Source organism: Triticum urartu, chromosome 2, assembly GCF_003073215.2.
Source record: "Triticum urartu cultivar G1812 chromosome 2, Tu2.1, whole genome shotgun sequence".
Taxonomy (NCBI): Eukaryota; Viridiplantae; Streptophyta; class Magnoliopsida; order Poales; family Poaceae; genus Triticum; species Triticum urartu.
Window position 1 is genome coordinate 19,726,131 of NC_053023.1, and position 16,436 is coordinate 19,742,566.

At 43.7% G+C, this 16,436-nt stretch overlaps 1 long non-coding RNA gene across 2 annotated transcripts; it reads left to right on the forward strand.

Moving 5' to 3' along the window:
* The first annotated feature begins 205 nt into the window (after positions 1-205).
* LOC125535244 lies at positions 206-4,755 on the forward strand. 2 transcript variants are annotated; one of them, XR_007294601.1, is made up of 3 exons: positions 852-1,015; positions 2,202-2,318; positions 3,915-4,755. It is a non-coding gene; the product is annotated as an uncharacterized LOC125535244 (long non-coding RNA). The 2 variants fall into 2 exon arrangements; XR_007294600.1 differs by having other exon boundaries at positions 206-1,015; positions 2,202-4,755.
* The last annotated feature ends 11,681 nt before the right edge of the window (positions 4,756-16,436 follow it).

Here is a 16,436-nt window from a genome sequence, read left to right on the forward strand (position 1 = left end):
TTAGTGCTACCACGCAAGTGGTGATCCCTGTATGCATTACCCGTCTCTATATAGTGATACTGGTTAAATTAACTCATAATCAACTCATAGAATCTGTTGCTATAACGAAAAAGATAACGCCCGAATGTCTGGTACCTGGCTCCTCCTCCCAAACGCTTTACCTACCACTGGTGGTGTAGCATGTACTCCTGCCACGTCACGGAGTACCTTGTCGCACTGGTCCCCTGCCACGCCACGTTTCTCGTACGTTTGGTACGTGTCGCCCCGAACGAGTGGAGACTGCATCGGCACCTTATCCTTTCCCTGCAGGCTCGTCTGCTTCTTTCCAATCCTTCATTTTTAATCAGAGGAGAGTGAGGCGAGCTGGCCGGGCTGCTCTTCGTCGGGGACGTTACCGTTTACTTGCCCGCGCCAACGGCCAGCTACTCGCCGGGATTCGCCGGGGTCGCCGTCTTCTCCGTGCGCCACGCTGACAGGAAGCTGGTCGCCGAGTTCCCGGGGATTCGCCGCGCACCCAGGTACTCCGCCGCCTCCTCAGTAGCTGTCCGAGCGGCGGACCGCGACGCGCGCGCGAGTGTCCAATGGCTCCGGTGGTCCGATGAGCGTGGCTGCCGGCCATGGCCGTGGTCGTGTGCCACTGCCTCTCCCGCTGGAAGCACGGAGGCTCGCGGCCAAGATCCGGGGAGCAGGAGCTCCGTGACGGCGAGCTCCTCTAGGAGCAAGGCGACCACGTACTCCAAGAGCACGACGACGACAAGCTTTGAGGCTCCTTCTGGCAACCTTAACGAGGAGGAGGGTGGCAGCTGGATGAGGATTAAAATCACGCTGGAGGCAGCGTGCTGTCCGCTGACTACACAGCCGGCGCCCCCTGATCTTCAGGACGGCGGCGGCGCGGCGGCTGGACCTCCCTGCCAGCCTGCCCGGCCAAACTCCACAAGCTGCAGCTCACGGTCACGGATCCAATCCAGGAAACTTCCTGCCAGCTAGTGCCATGGTTCCCCCACGGAATGAGCAGGTGAATTCCTTGCTATTACTTAGAACTGCTTTCTTCTTTCTTCATTCTCCTATTACAGAAGCTACACCATATGGTTGTTTGATGATCTGCTAATTCTTCATGGCAATGTGGTTCGTCAATAGCCATTAGCGGTACATGCACGTGTGTTGAGTTTAATTTCAGTTATAGTTTTGACTTAGTCACTTAGTGGTCACTTGCTTTGTCGATCTTTGCCAATGGAGTTTGGAATGCTCATATGATTTCCATTCGAAAAGTTTCCGAAATAGGAGGAACTTGGCAGCCATGCCATTGGTGACCTTCAGATAAGGTGTTGTTCCATGCATTGTGCTTATCTTGCCAAGAACAAAAGAAGTGCTTACTCTGCGTCATGTTATAATTTCTGATTCAGTAAACAAGTGGTCATGTATCTGGAGGAACGAGGAAGACGGACAGGAGGAGTTTGGTGCCAATTCTACAGGCGTAGAGGATTTTCCTTTGGACTATTATCAGGGCTGTTTGTAGTATTAATAGAATTATTATAAGGGAGAGAAAGGACGACCATTGGATTCTAACGGACGACAGATTCTGCCTGCTACAGCATCTGTACAGTAACAAATGTACAACAGAGGAGCCCAACCCATTGTGTCATGTGTATAGCACTGCTGTTTTCAGACCCTCCCAGCCCTGACGTGGTCTCTCCCTTACCCATGTTGCAGCGACTGTGCTGTAGGCTATAGCATTGCCGCCGGTGTTGAACTTGACGGGTATGTGCTGCTCACTGGCAAGTTGAGCGCACGGGGCAGGTTCGTGGTGTCCGGGGACCTCCCCGTCGACAGCACAGGAGGGTGGTGCTCGAGGAATCGCGCAAGTTTCTTTTCACAAACCATGTGCTCAAGATGGAGGACGGCATTGTTTCATACCTCATCGTTTTATGCGAGCATTGGATTGAACTTTCAGGGCATGAACTCTGAAGCTGTTCATGAGCTTCCTCCACCAATTAGACCAATGCTATGTAATTACTGGAGCTCTGAAGCTACAATTACGGGATCCAATCTTTTTAGACCCTTGACATCACATACCTCACTCGATGTGTTAATGTTGTTCTATATATACCTGACATAGCATTTTAACCATGCTATAAAACTAAATTTACCATGCTACAAAGTAAACTTGCCATGTTAGTTCACATAATGAATCCTTTGTGCAGGGAGTTCTAGCGACGCATTATACAAGGAGCTATGGCATGCTTGGGCTAGGCCGTTGATCACAGTGCCTCGCCAAGGTGAAAGGATTTACTACTTTCCGCATGTTTATATTGGAACAGGTATGTCTCACCGCATTGGTGTTTGCTCTTCTTGATGCCCTATAACCAATGAATGAATTTGCTACTCAACACAAACAGTAGCTATTTGTGTTATGGACATTGCTTTGTTCTTGTGTTATAAATGACAATATGACTTTGTTTATGCGGAATAATCATCCAGGTATTTAAAGTTCATCCACGTACATATTTAGAACCTGATATTCTCTAGTGTGGTCATGTATTAGTTGAAAAATGAATATCCATCATAGGGTACCACCTTACATACAGTGCTTCCAGCCTTACAGGCCTCACCAGAAGGCCCTTTGCCCAGCTTCACTGTGATGACTAACTTACTACTTGACAAACATCTTTGCTAACTGATAAAAGCAACAACATAGGTAAATAAACTCATTTTCACATGTTATGACAAAATGGTTTCTTCCAGCTCACAAAAAAACAAAGAAAACATAGTACTAATACATAGAGAGACTGTATAATTGTTAAGGCTACTTTAGGAATTAATTTGGGAATAGACTGAACATATCAGGATATACACGAGTTGACTGCGAAGAAAAGAAATCATCATCTACTAATACTGTACTAAATGAACATTATCCATTCACATCTCCAGTATTGTACTATTATACATGACAGAGAATGACTAACATTACTCGTTCTTCTCTTAAAGCTGTCAAGAAAATACAGTCAGTAGAAAAGTTAGAAGGATATTGAGCACTAAACTCCAGTTATCAATACACCGGACTGTCTACCGATCTCCAACCGGTTAATTTAAGAATCATCACATTTACCAATAAGGGGGCAATTGTCTGTAAGATGTGATTTTCTTGCATGCATTTCATAGATAAATATGTGCATAAAAGTTAGGACTTGCCTACATACCTGGATATTTACATTCACATAGAGACAATATATCTTCAATTCACATGTAGGACACAAGAATGTATAGTCACAAACTCACAATTCCATGGCAGCAAAAATCTTCAATAATCTGTGAACTCCATAAACAACGATATTATAGATCTCTTGTTTTGTTGATATATTGACATATAGAAGAAGGAGATGTAGTCTACAGGAGAGAAGCAACCATCAATGGTGTTAATGTCACCGCTCCATAGTACCATCGGTCCAAAGGCACTCAAGTAAAAATCAAAACACAAAAACGACAAATGGCACTGGGAGTTTGGAGCCCGCCCATCTGATTTAGATGATCTGGGAAAGAGCAATGATTTTGCCCTCTTGTGGATTTAAAATACAATTAGAAAAGTTCACTGAACTGATGAATGGGTGTTTTAAGCTCACCCAACTTCCTTAGTTTTGAAAATGAACAAATCCCTCTCAAAACATGATTTAATACATCATATTTATGCAGACATTGCCAATTCAATTTTCTGGTACGCATTTGTTTAAAAATAGGAATATATATATATATATATATAGGAAAATGGGTTAGTACTCTCAGGAGTATGTACTCCCATGCCACATGTCGCTCATTGCTTCAATGCCGATTTTTAAATTGCTTTATCATTTAATTAAAGAGATAACAACCAGATAATATCCACACACACGCACTGTTTTAAAATTTGTTAGCCCGTCCAGGTTAATAGGGACTCTGGTAGCTCACAGATCGCGTGCATAGTAGATGCCCTCAACGACAACTCTGTTTGACATCACATCCTCGTGTAACAAACAAACGGAGACGGCACCGGCCATGGCCATGGCGACGGCGACGGGAACGGCGGCGATCATGGTTGGGGACAGCACCGGCGACGACGCAGCAACACAGCAAACGACGTCGGCGAAGCCACCGATGCCGGAGACGGAGACGACACCGGTGATGGAAGCAGCCACGGCAAGGGCAACCGCGACGAGATGCGGCTATGTAACGTCCCTTGGCCTGACCAGCGACGGCGGCGGCAGCGACATCGTCGACGAGGACATCACCACCAACGACAAACATATGCAGCTATCTTCCCTTGGCCTGGCCAGCTACTGCGACGGGGATCGTGACGGCATCGCCGATGGGCGACATCACCGGCGATGACAACAGATGCGGCTTCTTCATCTCATCATCGACGCATGGATATTCTTGTATTGATTTCCATGCATTCATTGTAATTGATATCTCACGAGCTAGTTCAATGAAACAGTATAATCCATCCATGCATGCCATGGCGACCAAGATGGAGGCATGCGCATTGCTAGCGTTTCCATCATCAACACACATCGGCGCTCACACGCGTGGCAATACACAGCCGCGGTTCTTGCTGATGTGCAGAATACACATGCATGCGTGCGTACCTGACATGCATGCCTAACATATTGTTTTATTTTACATGATACCTAACATGTTGTTTGTTGTGACTTGTAAAGCTCGGAGAAGCCAAATCATATTGCTTTTGATCGGTGGCAAAGTTATATGTAATGGAAGTATATATCCTCTGATGATGGGTAGTAGTTATACGAAACGTAAGTAAAGCTCCTCAGAGTATATAACCACATTGTCATTGAGATGAATATAATCGTACATGCACAGAATGCATGCATATACTCATATTTGGTGAATAATACACTGCTGTATTTCGCAAGTGTAAACTCCTTTTGAATTTACGAGTATGACATACTTGTTTTGGTAATTACCGGAAGTTTATACTTCCTCGTGAAATATTAGTATATACGACTTCCTTGCATGATGATCATAATATATACTTGAAAAGGTAGTATATTTATTCACACATGATTTTATGTTTAGAAAATCTAGTACATACTTCGTGTAAAAGATGAAGTATAAACTTCCTCATGAAAGATGTCACGTATACTCTCCCATAAAATATGTAGTATATACTTCCTAAAAAAATGTTGTTGTACATATCTCGCGCAAAATGAAGTATATACTTCCAAAAAACATGTCGTGTATACACTCCCATAAAGGGTGAATATAGTTCCTAAAAAATGTTGTTGTATATACCCTCTCTCTCAAAGAAAAGAAGTATATACTTAAAAAAAAGTTGTACACACACTCTCATAAAAGATGAAGTATATACTTCCTAAAAAATGTTGTATATGTACTCACACAAATATAAAGTATATACTTCCTAAAAAATATTGTATATGTACTCACACAAAATATAAAGTATATACTTCCTCATAAAATATGTAGTAGATACACGCAAAAAATAAAAATAAAAAAGTATCATACACCTGCTGTTAAGGAGAGAATATAATCCGGCCGGACGTCAACAACCTTATCCCCTAAAGCAATCTATGAGCACCCACACGCTCCTTTATTTTAGGGATTTGCTACACATGCAAACAAACTAGCTACGGAGTATTTTGTTTTGCTAATTAGCACGGTTGTTACTTGCTGCTATCGGGTATATACCTGCCTTACTCGCTAAACCTCATTATATATATGCAGGAGTATATATCAGAAAGCATGGTAGAGTTCTTTTGTTATTAAAATGCTCTCTCTTGTGAGTTTAATAGTAGTTTAGGATAAAATCCTGGATCGCTACACCAGTCAAGTTGAGCGTTAGATGGCTTCAAAGATCCAGCTGATGGTGATAAACTGATGATGCACAGTCAGTTTCCTCATCAGGACAAAGCTTACACGCAGCCCGGGCCAATTGGGCTGATCAGAAAGGCAAAAGAAATCGAAACCCACCCTATTAGACTTCCTACACACAAGCACTGACACTTCAACACTAGTAGAAAAAGGATCAAACGTGAAGCACATTAGTGCCGGTTTAAATTTAAGCCGGCACTAATGTGTCCATTAGTGCCGGTTCCAACGGCTAGCCGGGCCGCTCTCATTAGTACCGGTTCGTGGCGAACCTTTAGCACTGGTTCGTGCTACGAACCGGTACTAATGAGAGTGGTGGCAGGATGTTGTCAGTTTGGGGCCCCTCCAGCACCTTTAGTACCGGGGTTGTATCACGAACCGGTACTAAAGGTCGTCCTACATAGACCCTTCGTCCACCCGAGCTCGCTCTGTTCTTCCCCTTTCCCCTCTCCTCTCTGTTCTTTTCCCTCTTCCTCTCAAGCTCATCACACATTTTGCCCAAAATTTGTCAAGATTTGAAGGCCCCCATCCATTCAAATGATCACAAAGGTTAGCAACTTTTCCTTTCATCTCTCATTGCTAGATTAGCTCGTGCAATGCTTTATATAGTGATTGATTTTTGAGTTTAGTAATTTGGGAGGAATTATATATATGTGCTAGTATTTGATTTATATGCAATTTGAGGTCAAAAATAACACTTAGTTTGCATATGTAGGTGTGGTTTACTTAGTACCTTCTAAATCTCCGTCGTAACCACCGTCGATCGCTCGCAACGTCCCGTCGCCGGCACCACCTTGTGGTGAGCCTCTTGTTCATGAAGTTTTATATAAAAAATTGATGTTTGTGTGATTTGGATATATAGTTACTCGTATAATTATCTTACCCATACGTTGTTTGTTATACATAGTGCCATGGTTTTGATATCCGTCCCCGTCGGCCCTCGTCCGGGTTATGATTCGGATGTGGTATATTCTCTTTTAAAACTATTCATTGCATTTCGTGTTTATGACAAATTATGCCCATCAAGTTGACATAGATATTTGTATGTAGGAGGTAGTTGAACCGGAAATTCCAACCGACCCTATTGTCGAGAGGTTAAATTTAGTTGAAAGAGAAAACGAGGATTTGAAGGAAAAATTGAAAAGAATTGAGGGGGAGAAGATGGAATTGGAGTTGCATGTTGCCGATGTCATCGATGATCACAAGATTAAGATGGAGAAAATGCGCTTGAAGATTAGAAAGATTAGAAAATATGCCATTCATAGTGAGGCTTGGTATCATTATGCTGTTGGATCAATTGTTACCTTAGTTGCGATCTTGATCGCATTTGTTGTTGCATTTAAATTCTTTAGCTAGAGAGTTATTTGTTTGTTGCATTTAAGTGTTGTATGATCTTTATGTATGAACTTTATGTATTGTATTAATTTGATGTTTTCGGTGCTGTGTATTGAAGATGAGCCGGCAATGGATGTACGATGACCGATGCTCTCCCGAGTTCATTAATGGCGTGCGTACTTTTCTGCTTGCGGCTGAGGCAAACAAGCGAGCGGATGGTTTTATGCCTTGTCCATGTGCTGGCTGTAAGAATGGTCACAATTACTCTACGTCAAGAACCATTCACGTCCACCTGTTTGAGTCCGGTTTCATGCCCCACTATAATGTTTGGACCAAGCATGGAGAAAGAGGGGTTATGATGGAAGACAATGAAGAAGAAGAGGACGACGACAGCTATCCTGGCCATGGGTTCCCTGAATACGATGATACAACAATGAGGGAAGAAGCTGAGCCGGTAATGCGGGAAGAAGCTGAGCCGGCAATGCGGGAAGAAGCTGAAGAAGAGGCATCGGATGAGCCCGTTGATGATCTAGGTCGGGCCATTGCCGATGCAAAGAGAAACTGCGCAAGTGATTTGGAGAAGAAGAAGTTGCAGCGCATGTTAGAGGATCACAAAAAATTGTTGTACCCGAATTGCGTAGGTGACAAGAAAAAGCTGGGCACCACACTGGAATTGCTGCAATGGAAGGCAGAGAATGGTGTATCTGACAAGGGATTTGGAAAGTTGCTGGTAATGATAAAGGATATGCTTCCAAAGGACAACGAATTGCCCGAGAGTACGTACGAAGCAAAGAAGGCTGTCTGCCCTCTAGGGTTAGAGGTGCAGAAGATACATGCATGCCCTAATGATTGCATCCTCTACCGCGGTGAGTACGAGGATTTGAACGCTTGCCCGGTATGTGGTGCATTGCGCTATAAGATCAGCCGCGATGACCCTGGTGATGTCGAGGGCGAGCGCCCCAGGAAGAAGATTCCTGCCAAGGTGATGTGGTATGCTCCTATAATACCACGGTTGAAACGTTTGTTCCAAAACAAAGAGCATGCCAAGGCGATGCGATGGCACAGAGAAGACCGTAAGAAAGACGGAAAGTTGAGAGTACCCGCTGACGGGTCGCAGTGGAGAAAAATCGAAAGAAAGTACGGGAAGGAGTTTGCAGATGACGCAAGGAACGTATGGTTTGGTCTAAGCGCAGATGGCATTAATCCTTTTGGGGAGCAGAGCAGCAACCATAGCACCTGGCCTGTGACTCAAAAAAAAAAAAAAAAAAAAAAAAAAAAAAACCAATAAAAAACAAAAAAAAAAAACAAAAAAAAAAAAAAAAAAAAAAAAAAAAATGTTTGTATAACCTTCCTCCTTGGTTGTGCATGAAGCGGAAGTTCATTATGATGCCAGTGCTCATCCAAGGCCCTAAGCAACCCGGCAACGACATTGATGTGTACCTAAGGCCATTAGTTGAAGAACTCTTACAACTGTGGAATGGAACAGGTGTACGTGCGTGGGATGAGCACATGGGGGAAGAATTTGACCTAAAGGCGTTGCTGTTCGTGACCATCAATGATTGGCCTGCTCTCAGTAACCTTTCAGGACAGACAAACAAGGGATACCGCGCATGCACGCACTGTTTGGACGATACCGACAGTATATATTTGGCTAATTGTAAGAAGAATGTGTACCTGGGACATCGTCGATTTCTTCCGAGCAGGCATCCCGTAAGAAAGAAAGGCAAGCATTTCAAAGGTGAGGCGGATCACCGGACGAAGCCTCGCCACCGTACTGGTGCTGATGTACATGATATGGTCAAGGATTTGAAGGTGGTCTTTGGAAAGGGTCCTGGTGGACAACCTGTTCCGAATGACGCTGACGGACGCGCACCCATGTGGAAGAAGAAATCTATATTTTGGGACCTGCCCTATTGGAAAGACCTAGAGGTCCGCTCCGCAATCGACGTGATGCACGTGACGAAGAATCTTTGTGTGACCCTGCTTGGCTTCTTGGGCGTGTATGGGAAGACAAAAGATACACCTGAGGCAGGGAGGACCAGCAACGTATGCACGGAAAAGACGGCATACATCAGGGTCATGCAAGCTACGCTCTTACCAAAGAAGAGAAGGAAATCTTCTTTGAATGCCTGCTCAGTATTAAGGTACCGTCTGGCTTCTCGTCGAATATAAAGGGAATAATAAACATGGCAGAGAAAAAGTTCCAGAACCTAAAGTCTCATGACTGCCACGTGATTATGACGCAACTGCTTCCGGTTGCATTGAGGGGGCTTCTACCGGAAAACGTTCGATTAGCCATTGTGAAGCTATGTGCATTTCTCAATGCAATCTCTCAGAAGGTAATCGATCCAGAAATCATACCAAGGTTAGAGAATGATTTGATGCAATGTCTTGTCAGTTTCGAGTTGGTGTTCCTGTTGGAAATATGCCCTAGAGGCAATAATAAATTAGTTATTATTATTATATTTCATTGTTCATGATAATCGTTTATTATCCATACTATAATTGTATTGATAGGAAACTCAGATACATGTGTGAATACATAGACAACACCATGTCCCTAGTAAGCCTCTAGTTGACTAGCTCGTTGATCAATGGATGGTTACAGTTTCCTGACCATGGACATTGGATGTCGTTGATAACGGGATCACATCATTAGGAGAAAGATGTGATGGACGAGACCTAATCCTAAGCCTAGCACAAAGATCGTGTAGTTCGTATGCTAAAGTTTTTCTAATGTCAAGTATCATTTCCTTAGACCATGAGATTGTGCAACTTCCGGATACCGTAGGAGTGCTTAGGGTGTACCAAACGTCACAACGTAACTGGGTGGCTATAAAGGTTCACTACAGGTATCTCCGAAAGTGTCTGTTGGGTTGGCACGAATCGAGACTGGGATTTGTCACTCCGTGTAAACGGAGAGGTATCTCTGGGCCCACTCGGTAGGACATCATCAATATGCGCAATGTGACCCAAAGAGTTGATCACAGGATGATGTGTTACGGAACGAGTAAAGAGACTTGCCGGTAACGAGATTGAACTAGGTATTGGATTCCGACGATCGAATCTCGGGCAAGTAACATACCGATAGACAAAGGGAATTGTATACGGGATTGATTAAGTCCTTGACATCGTGGTTCATCCGATGAGATCATCGTGGAACATGTGGGAGCCAACATGGGTATCCAGATCCCGCTGTTGGTTATTGACCGGAGAACGTCTCGGTCATGTCTGCATGTCTCCCGAACCCGTAGGGTCTACACACTTAAGGTTCGATGACGCTAGGGTTATAAGGAAGCTTGTATGTGTTACCGAATGTTGTTCGGAGTCCCGGATGAGATCCCGGACATCACGAGAGTTCCGGAATGGTCCGGAGGTAAAGATTTATACGTAGGAAGTCCTGTTTCGGCCATCGGGACAAGTTTCGGGGTCATCGGTATTGTACCGGGACCACCGGAAGGGTCCCGGGGGCCCACCGGGTGGGGCCACCTACCCCGGGGGGGCCACATGGGCTGTAGGGGGTGCGCCTTGGCCTACATGGGCCAAGGGAACCAGCCCCAAGAGGCCCATGCGCCTGGGGAAACCCTAAAGGAAGAGTCCCAGCAGGGGAAGGCACCTCCTAGGTGCCTTGGGGGGGAGGACTCCTCCCCTGGCCGCCGCCCCCTTGGAGATTGGATCTCCTAGGGGCTGGCGCACCCCCCCTTGGGATCCCTATATATAGTGGGGTAGGAGGGCCTCTCAAACACACCTTTTGCCTTTGGTGCAGCCCCTCCTCTCCCAAGTTCTCTCTCTTCTGCGGTGCTTGGCGAAGCCCTGCAGGATTGCCACGCTCCTCCATCACCACCACGCCGTTGTGCTGCTGCTGGATGGAGTCTTCCTCAACCTCTCCCTCTCTCCTTGCTGGATCAAGGCATGGGAGACGTCACCGGGCTGTACGTGTGTTGAACGCGGAGGTGCCGTCCGTTCGGCACTTGGTCATCGGTGATTTGAATCACGACGAGTACGACTCCATCAACCCCGTTCACTTGAACGCTTCCGCTTAGCGATCTACAAGGGTATGTAGATGCACTCTCCTTCCCCTCGTTGCTAGTCTCTCCATAGATAGATCTTGGTGACACGTAGGAAAATTTGAATTTCTGCTACGTTCCCCAACAGTGGCATCATGAGCTAGGTCTATGCGTAGTTTCTATGCACGAGTAGAACACAAAGTAGTTGTGGGTGTTGATTTTGTTCAATATGCTTGCCGTTACTAGTCTTATCTTGATTCGGCGGCATCGTGGGATGAAGCGGCCCGGACCGACCTTACACGTACTCTTACATGAGACTGGTTCCACCGACTGACATGCACTAGATGCATAAGGTGGCTAGCGGGTGTCTGTCTCTCCTACTTTAGTCGGATCGGATTCGATGAAAAGGGTCCTTATGAAGGGTAAATAGCAATTGGCATATCACGTTGTGGTTTTTGCGTAGGTAAGAAACGTTCTTGCTAGAAACCCATAGCTGCCACGTAAAACATGCAAACAACAATTAGAGGACGTCTAACTTGTTTTTGCAGGGTATGCTATGTGATGTGATATGGCCAAAGGATGTGATGAATGATATATGTGATGTATGAGATTGATCATGTTCTTGTCAAGGGAATCATGACTTGCATGTCGATGACGAGACAACTTCAAGAAGACACGATGATGGAGATCATGATGATGGAGATCATGGTGTCATGCCGGTGACAAGATGATCATGGAGCCCCAAGATGGAGATTAAAGGAGCTATATGATATTGGCCATATCATGTCACTATTATTTGATTGCATATGATGTTTATCATGTTTATACATCTTATTTGCTTAGAACGACGGTAGTAAATAAGATGATCCCTCATTAAAATTTCAAGAAGTGTTCTCCCCTAACTGTGCACCGTTGCTACAGTTCATCGTTTCTAAGCACCACGTGTTAATCGGGTGTGATGGATCCTTACGTTCACATACAACGGGTGTAAGACAGTTTTACACATGCAAAAACACTTAGGGTTAACTTGACGAGCCTAGCATGTACAGACATGGCCTTGGAACACAGAAGACCGAAAGGTCGAGCATGAGTCGTATAGAAGATACGATCAACATGAAGATGTTCACCGACGTTGACTAGTCCGTCTCACGCATAGATCGGACACGGCCTAGTTGACTCGGATCATGTAATCACTTAGATGACTAGAGGGATGTCTATCTAAGTGGGAGTTCATAAGATGAACTTAATTATCCTGAACATAGTCAAAAAGGATTTTGCAAATTATGTCGTAGCTCGCGTTTCAGTTCTACTGTTTAGATATGTTCCTAGAAAAAAATTAGTTGAAAGTTGATAGTAGCAATTATGCGGACTAGGTCCGTAAACTGAGGATTGTCCTCAATGCTTCTTAGAAGGCTTATGTCCTTAATGCACCGCTCAGTGTGCTGAACCTCGAACGTTGTCTGTGGATGTTGGCGAACATCTGACATACACATTTTGATAACTACGTGATAGTTCAGTTAAACGGTTTAGAGTTGAGGCACCGAAGACGGTTTTGAAACGTCGCGAAACATATGAGATGTTTCGAGGGCTGAAATTGGGATTTCAGGCTCGTGCCCACGTCAAGAGGTATAAGACCTCCGACGATTTTCTTAGCCTGCAAACTAAGGGAGAAAAGCTCAATTGTTGAGCTTGTGCTCAGATTGTCTGAGTACAACAATCATTTGAATCGAGTGGGAGTTGATCTTCCAGATGAGATAGTGATGTTTCTCCGAAGTCATTACCACCAAGCTGCTAGAGCTTCGTGATGAACTATAATATATCAGGGACATATATGATGATCCTTGAGATATTCGCGATGTTTGACACCGCAAAAGTAGAAATCAAGAAGGAGCATCAATTGTTGATGGTTGGTGAAACCACTAGTTTCAAGAAGGGCAAGGGAACAAAGGGATACTTCATGAAACGGCAATTCAGCTGCTGCTCTAGTGAAGAAACCCAAGGTTGAACCCAAACCCGAGACTGAGTGCTTCTGTAATAAGGGGAACAGCCACTGGAGCAGAATTACCCTAGATACTTGGTAGATGAGAAGGCTGGCAAGGTCGATAGAAGTATATTGGATATACATTGTGTTGATGTGTACTTTACTAGTACTCCTAGTAGCACCAGGGTATTAGATACCGGTTTGGTTGCTAAGTGTTAGTAACTCGAAATAAAAGCTACGGAATAAACGGAGACTAGCTAAAGGTGAGCTGACGATATGTGTTGGAAGTATTTCCAATGTTGATATGATCAAGCATCGCACGCTCCCTCTACCATCGAGATTGGTGTTTGCGTTGAGCATAGACATGATTGGATTATGTCTATCGCAATACGGTTATTCATTTAAGGAGAATAATGGTTACTCTGTTTATTTGAATAATACCTTCAATGGTCTTGCACCTAAAATGAATGGTTTATTGAATCTCGATCGTAGTGATACACATGTTCATGCCACAAAGATAAAGATAGTAATGATAGTACCACCTACTTGTGGCACTGCCACTAAGTCATATCGGTATAAAACGCATGAAGAAGCTCCATGTTGATGGATCTTTGGACTCACTCATTTTTGAAAGGATTGAGACATGCGAACCATGTTTGTTGGTAGATATGCATGAAGAAACTCTATACAGATGGATCGTTTGGACTCACTTGATTTTGAATCACTTGAGACATGCAAATCATACCACATGGGCAAGATGACTGAAAGCCTCGTTTTCAGTAAAATGGAACTAGAAAGCAACTTGTTGGAAGTAATACATTTTGATGTGTGCAGTCCAATGAGTGCTGAGGCATGTAGTGGATATCGTTATGTTCTTACTTCACAGATGATTTGAGTAGATGTTGAGTATATTTACTTGATGAATCACGAGTCTGAATTATTGAAAGGTTCAAGTAATTTCAGGGTGAAGTTGAAAGATCGTCGTGACAAGAGGATAAAAGATCTATGATATGATCATAGAGATGAATATCTGAATTACGAGTTTGGCACAGAATTAAGACATTGTGGAAATTGTTTCACAACTAATACAGCCTGGAACACCATAGTGTGATGGTGTGTCCGAACATCATAACTGCACCCTATTGGATATGATGCATACCATGATGTCTCTTATCGAATTACCACGATAGTTTATGGGTTAGGCATTAAAGACAACCACATTCACTTTAAATAGGGCACCACGTAATTCCGATGAGATGACACCGTATGAACTATGGTTTAGAGAAACCTAAGCTGTCATTTCTTAAAAGTTTGGGGCTGCGACGCTTATGTGAAAAAGTTTCAGGCTGATAAGCTCGAACCCAAAGCGGATAAATGCATCTTCATAGGACACCCAAAACAGTTGGGTATACCTCCTGTCTCAGATCCGAAAGCAATAAGGATTGTTTCTAGAATCGGGTCCTTTCTCGAGGAAAAGTTTCTCTCGAAAGAATTGAGTGGGAGGATGGTGGAGACTTGATGAGGTTATTGAACCGTCTCTTCAACTAGTGTGTGGCAGGGCACAGGAAGTTGTTCCTGTGGCACCTACACCAATTGAAGTGGAAGCTTATGATAGTGATCATGAAACTTCAGATCAAGTCACTACCAAACCTCGTGGGATGACAAGGATGCGTACTACTTCAGAGTGGTACGTAATCCTGTCTTGGAAGTCATGTTGCTAGACAACAATGAACCTACGAGCTATGGAGAAGCGATGGTGGGCCCGGATTCCGATAAATGGCTCGAGGGCCATAAAATCCGAGAGAGGATCCATGTATGAAAACAAAGTGTAGACTTTGGCAGAACTACTTGATGGTTGTAAGGCTGTTAGGTACATATGGATTTTAAAAGGAAGACGGACAATGATGGTAAATGTCACCATTAAGAAAGCTTCGACTTGTCATTAAGAGTTTCCCGACCAAGTTCAAGGAGTTGACTACGATGAGACTTTCTCACTCGTAGAGATGCTAAGAGTCTGTTGGAATTATATTAGCAATTACTGTGCATTATTTATGAAATCTTGTAGATAGGATGTCAAAACATTGTTTCCTCGACGATTTTCTTGAGGAAAGGTTGTATGTGATACAACCGGAAGGTTTTGTCAATCCTGAAAGATGCTAATAAGTATGCAAAGCTCTAGCAATCCTTCTAAGGACTGGAGTAAGCATCTCGGAGTTGGAATGTATGCTTTGATGATGATCAAAGAGTTTTGGGTTTATACAAAGTTTATGAGAAACTTGTATTTCCAAATAAGTGAGTGGGAACACTATAGAATTTCTAATGAGTATATGTTGTTGACATATTGTGGATCAGAAATGATGTAGAATTTCTGGAAAGCATATAGGGTTATTTGAAAAGTGTTTTTCAATAGAAAACCTGGATTAGGCTACTTGAACATTGAGCATCAAGATCTATGAGGATAGATCAAAAACACTAAATGGTACTTTCAAATGAGCACATACCTTGACATGATCTTGAAGGTGTTCAAGATGGATCAGTCAAGGAAGGAGTTCTTGCCTGAGTTGTAAGGTATGAAGTTAAGACTTAAAGCTCGACCACGGCAGAAGAAAGAGAAAGGACGAATGTCGTCCCATATGCTTTTGACATAGGCTCTATACGGTATGCCATGCTGAGTACCGCACCTGGTGTGTGCCTTGCCAATGTCTCAAGAGGGTACAAGGTGATCCAAGTGATCACTAGACAGCGGTCAAAATTATCCTTAGTAATAAGGACATGTTTCTCGATTATGGAGGTGATAAAGAGTTCCGTAAAGGGTTACATCGATGCAACTTTGAACACTATCCGATTATATCTGAGTAGTAAACTGGATCGTATAGTGGAGAACCATTTTGAATAGCCTCCAATAGCGTGGTAAGCGGCATCTAATATGACCTAGAGATTTGCAAAGTCCATACGGATCTGATTATTGCAGACCCGTTGACTAAAACATCTCTCACAAGCATAAACATGATTCAAACCCCAGAACTCATCGAGTGTTAATCACATGGATGTGAACTAGATTATATGACTCTAGTAAACTCTTTGGGTGTTGGTCACATGGGATGTGACCTTGAGTGTTAATCACATGGTGATGTGAACTAGATTATTGACTCTAGTGCAAGTGGGAGACTTGTTGGAAATATGCCCTAGAGGCAATAATAAATTAGTTATTATTATATTTCCTTGTTCATGATAAT